Consider the following 6,000-nt stretch of genomic DNA (forward strand, 5'->3'; position numbering starts at 1 on the left):
AGAAAAAACAAGACGTTACAAACATATGTATACTTATCTGCTCTGTGCAGTGGTTTTTCACAGAGCAGCCCTGATCCTCCTCTTCTTTGGTCCCTCTTCTGTGCTTCTGGGCCCCTCCCTCCTGTTGAGTGCCCCCACAGCAAGCAGCTTGCTATGGGGGCAACCAAGCGGAGCCGCGCTCCATGTATCCATTCAGACATGGAGCTACGATTCGCCCCCCCCCCACCTCTCTCTCCTCATTGGCTGACTGACAGCAGCAGAAACCAATGGCACCGCTGCTTTGTCTCAGCCAATCAGGAGGGTGTGTTACGGAAGGCGGAGGCGCTTGTAGACATCGCTGGATTGAGAGGAGGCTCAGGTAAGTATTAGGGGGCTGCTGCACACAGAATGTTTTTATCTTATTATAGAGATTGCATTAAGATAAAAAAAACCTTCTGCCTGTACAACCACTTTAAGTGCTGGTTCACACTGATGCCCTGCGGATTTCTGTGCATTTCCCGCACATCACAATCGCACTCCATTCATGCAAACTGCTGCGGGTCTATATTAGGTTAACGACAGTTCGCAAAACGCAATGTGATTGGCTGACTCAAATTGCATTTGTGTGAACACCCATGGGATCAGATTCCAGTGCAAAAAAAAAAAATGGTGCCTGCACCTTTCCTGCGGTTGCCACACAAAATGAATAACTCAAATTGCACTGCAAAGAATCGCATGTGACCGGAACAGGAATGTGGTACAAATCCTGTCTGAACCACATGTGGTTTCCAGCACCGCAATGGAGCAAACCGGAACTAAAGGATCACAGATGTTTGTCGCATAGGGTTGCCACCTCATCCCTTTAAACACATAAATTACACAGGTTCTGTGGTTGATTAACCACTTGCCGACCGCCGCCCGACTATATACGGCGGCGGTCAGCCCCTCACAGGCAAAGTGACGTACCGGTACGTCACTAGCCTGGGAGCCAATAGGGGGGCGAGCGAGCGCCGCCGGAGGCGCGCCCCCACCCTCGTTCCCTAAGCAGCCCGAGCGTGTGACCGGCGGACCCGATGTCCGCCAGTCACTCGCGATCGTCGGATGCAGCGGGAGAAAGGCAGGCGGCTAATGTAAACAAAGCCGCCTGTCATTCTCCCCTGTGTAAGAATAGTGATCATACGGTCCTGCTATGTAGGACCGTTGATCTGTGCCGTTACACACACAGCCACATCCAATCACAGTTAGAAACACGCCCCTAGGGACACACTTAACCCCTCCCTCTCCAATAAAGTTAACCCCTTCCCTCCCAGTGTCATTTTTACAGTAACAGTGCATATGTATAGCACTGATTACTGTAGTAATGTCACTGGTACCCCCAAAAGTGTCAAAAATGTCAGTCAAGGGTCCGATCTGTCCGCCGCAATGTCGCAGTCCCGCAAAAAAAAAAAAAAAAAAAAATCACAGATCGCCACCATTACTCATTAAAAAAAAAAAAAAAACACAATAAAAATGACAAAAATCTTTCCCTTAGTTAGTAAACGCAATAACTTTTGCGCAAACCAATCAAAATACGCTTTTTGCAATTTTTTTTTTACCAAACATATGTAGCAGAAAACAAATTGGCCTAAAATGTTAAAAAATTTTGATTTTTACATTTTTTGGGGGGGAATTTCATATAAAAAAATGTGAAAAATATTGTTATTTTTGCAAAATTGTCGCTCTTTTTTTTTTTTTTAATAGCACATGACCAAAAAAAAAAAAAAAAAACGCAGAGGTGATCAAATACCACCAAAAGAAAGCTCTGTTTGTGGGAAAAAAAAGGACATCAATTTCATTTGGGTACAGTGTCGCACGACCGCGCAATTGTCCGTTAAAGTCACGCAGTGCAGAATCGCAAAATAGGCCCTGGTCAGGAAGGGGGTAAAATCTTCCGGGGCTTAAGTGGTTAAGGTGGTAATTAACCACTTCCGCTCCGGAAGGTTTTAACCCCTTAATGATTTTTTGTGTACTACATTGCTTTAACTGACAATTGCGTGGTCGTGTGATGCTGTACCCAAATAAAATTGATGTCTTTTTTTTCCACACAAATTGAGCTTTCTTTTGGTGGCATTTGATCACCTCTGCATTTTTTTATTTTTTACGCTATAAACAGAAAAATTACAATTTTGGGGAAAAATAAAGGTTTTTTACTTTCTGCTAAATAACATACCCAATAAAAAAAAAATCTAATTTCTTCATCAATTTAGGCCAATACGTATTCTGCTACATATTTTTGGTTAAAAAAAAAACCTAGTAAGTGAATATTGATTGGTTTGCGCAAATGTTGTAGCGTTTACAAAGTAGGGGATAGATTTATGGACTTTTTTTTTTATTTATTCTTTACTGTTTTTAATAGTAATGGCGGCGATCAGCAATTTTTAGTAGGACTGCGACATTGCGGTGGACAAATCTGACACTAAGTGACACCAATACAGTGGTTAGTGGTTTAAAAAAAAAAAAAATGCATTGCTACTGTATAAATGACACTGGCAGGGAAGGGGTTAACACCAGGGGCAATCAAGGGGTGAAGTGAGCTCCTAGGGAGTGCTTTCTAACTGTGAGGGGAGTGAATGCACCAGAGCAGGGATCCTCAAACTATGGCCCGCCAGCTGTTGCGGAACTACCCATCCCATGAGACATTGTAAAACTGTGACATTCAGACATAATAAGGCATGATGGGAATTGTAGTTCCTCCAGTTCAAACAACTGGAGGGCCATAGTTTGAAGACATCTGCTCTAGAGGAAAAGAGAGATCTGTGTTTCAGCTTAGCTCTCTTTCACTCCCTGACAGAACAGCGGTATACCTTGTTTACATAGGCAGACCACTGTTCTGTCATTCCTACGAATGATCGGCGGGCCCCCGGCGGCCATCACGGCTGCCAGGCCCGCTGATTGGCTACCGCTGTGTCCAGTCGCAGCGGGAGCGGTGCACCCCCCTAGATCGTGTGCACCAAAATTACATACATGTACGTGATTTCGCCGAGCCACAGTATTATATGCGGTGGGTGGTCTGGGACTGGTTAAACTCATTTGGCGCCTTATCTGCAATAAATAAGCCGCAGAATCTGTGTAATTTATGTGTTTGGGTTTAAAGGGATGAGGTGACAACCCTATTGTCGCATCAGTCTATAAGGGACCCCGTCTCATAAAAGTGAAGCAGTGTATAGCAAGAAAGCAGGAAAAATCTGCATACTACAACTCTACATAAATGTACTTCTCACATAGCCTACTGCTATAGAAGAGCACACAGCAATATTCCCATGTGCCTGTGTAATAACTGCCAGAAGATTGTGTACAACTGCCTTGTGCTGGGGGTGTGCAGTGTACCTCCCTTGATAGAGGATGTATGACACACAGCACCATGTCTGCTTACACCTACACACATATCTCTGAATAACACAAACAACCCCCCCACACTTTACCTGACAACAGCTACCCCTGGAGACTCCAACACATGGCACCTGAGGGAACTATGTGTAACTTCCTACTGGAAACTGAACTAGTTCCAGCTACACATGGGGACTGTTGTAACACATAGGAACGTCCCCCCGGAAGCAAACAACATTGGTTCCGCTTTACAGGAAGTGAGTACAAGTAAGCTTGCCGTCTGTCCGATTTTTAACCAGAGAGTCCACTGTTTGCCTTCACTCTCCTGTTTAAAACTCACTCTTGCGAAGTACTGTGTGGTTTTTCGAAAGGCTCGTGGTCAATATAAATAAAGAGTTATTATCTGGCGGCCATTTTTGTGGAGACCGCTGCTGGAGCTGTTTACAGTGAGCCCCTAGTGACTCAGGAGGTGCTTGACTGACAATGAAGCTGGCCAATAGAAGCGGCGGAAGTAGCCAATCCAGAGAGAGTAAATTAATTAGAGGGGTAGGAGCTGTAACAGCTAGGCAGGCATGTAGAGAAAGAATCATGTGAACGGTTCTGATGAGGAAAGTGACAAGGCTCATCAAAACACATAGTTAAAGGATAGGTTCAACTTTGGTTCACCTTTTTAGAAAAAAAAAATGAATGTATATTTTTGTGCAGGTAAATAAAATCTGCATTTTATTTTGGTTTTGGGAGCCTGTAAAGCTTTGCACCTGCGAATTAGCAGATCACTGACGCCATGCAGGTCTCCTGCAGATCTGGCAGTGTATCCGCTTTTTCCTACCTCGTTGACAGGAAGAATGAATTATCACAGTGCCGTTGTTTTATCAGAATACCACTACCAATCAGATTCTGCAACCGGAAGTGGCTTACGGAATAGAACAACTTACTGCACATGCACCATGCGTTCCAACGTGGCCGCTATGCGTTCCAATAGGTTTCCTAATGTGACAACACGAAGCAGCTGCGAACATCTTGTTGGAACGCATGGCGCATGCGCAGTAAGTTGTTCTAGTCCGTACGCCACTTGTTTGCTCCGGCTCGGCAAGAGGGAGCAAACAAGTCGTCTCCTACAGCAGAAGACCACTCCCTGCTGCCTGATACGGATATACTTGTCTCTGTATAGGACGTTACAAGCTTACAGTGACCACAACATTACACCCTGCGTGGGACCTCCGGGATCCTTGTGAGATTGACGGCAAGGCAGTATTTACCCAATTATCTTGGGCATCATAGAAACATTTCTCCATTCAAATATATCTGTATACTTTGAATAGATTTCTTCCCCTGCCCCGGCCATAATCGGCGCCCTTTTTGTGCTATACCATAGTCAAATGTGGCAACATTTATACACGGTTTCATACACCGTCATTGAGTGACCAGAGCAAAATTATTTCCAGTTGACTTTTGAAGAAGGCCATGCCCGAAACGCGTCAGTCTTTTTCTGGAATTCATGCGCTCAACTCTTGGGTCTCCATGTGTGATGTATTCTACAAGCCGTATAAATGTTTGTTTTTATAGTATCTCACTGCTTTATGCGTTTTTACTGTGTTTAATTAATAAACTTATATAATTTTTTTACATTTGTAGTATATTTGGTTGGATGTTTTGTTGCCCTTTAAAGTCCCGCCACCAGGGGAATTTCTTTCTTTTGATACTTTATTAGGGATGCTGGCAGCACTCATCCAGACACCCATAGCTGAACAAACACATATTTTCTTATATTTTGCGATTCTGCACTGCGTTACTTTAATGGACAATTGCGCTGTCGTGCGACGCTGTACGCAAATAAAATTGATGTCCTTTTTTTTCCAGAAATAGAACTTTCTTTTGGTGGTATTTGATCACCTCTGTGATTTTTATTTTTTGCGCTATAAACAAAAAAAGAGCGACAATTCTGAAAAGAAAAACAATATTTTTCACATTCTGCTATATAACATTCTCAAAAAAAAAAGGAAAAAAATCAAAATTTTTTACATTTTAGGCCAATTTGTTTTCTGCTATATATTTTCGGTAAATAAAATCACAATGAATGTATTTTGATTGGTTTGCGTAAAAGATATCACGTCTAATAACTATGGAAAAGATTAATGTCATTTTTATAGTTTTTTTTCTTTACTAGTAATGGCAGCAATCTGCGATTTTTAGCGTGACTTCAACATTGCGGCGGACAGATCGGACCCCTAACTGACATTTTTGACACTTTTGGGGGTACCAGTGACATTACTACAGTAATCGGTGCTAAAAATATGCACTGTTACTGTAATAATGACACTGGCAGGGAAAGGGTTAACATTGTGGGTGATCAAGGGGTTAAATGTGAGCCTAGGGGAGTGATTCTAACTGGGGGGGGGCGTGGCTTGTGAAATGATCATAGAGACCTGTGATCCTATATAGAAGGATCACAGGTGCTCTGTGATCATTCCAGGGAGAAGAACGGTCAGCTGTGTTTACAACAGCTGGCCGTTCTTCTCTCTCAGTGGGGAGCGATCGGGGGGATGTCAGCCGGCAATTGGAGCCACCTGCCCCGTTCATCGGCTTCCCCGCTGCCGAGTGGGGGCGGGAGCGCGAAGCCGGTGGCGCACGCTCACACCCTAGCTGCAGGTGCGC

At 43.9% G+C, this 6,000-nt stretch overlaps 1 protein-coding gene across 1 annotated transcript in view; it reads right to left on the reverse strand.

The window, feature by feature from the left end:
• Window positions 1–3,633, reverse strand: part of ZCCHC7 (zinc finger CCHC-type containing 7) — a 391,569-nt gene extending 387,936 nt beyond the window's left edge. The window contains exon 1 of the mRNA XM_082243866.1: window positions 3,441–3,633. The gene's annotated coding sequence lies outside the window, so the exon portion shown is untranslated. The remainder of the gene's footprint in view (window positions 1–3,440) is intronic.
• Window positions 3,634–6,000: the final 2,367 nt, after the last annotated feature.

This window comes from Pelophylax lessonae (assembly GCF_965119305.1).
Source record: "Pelophylax lessonae genome assembly, chromosome: 1".
NCBI classification, from domain to species: domain Eukaryota; kingdom Metazoa; phylum Chordata; class Amphibia; order Anura; family Ranidae; genus Pelophylax; species Pelophylax lessonae.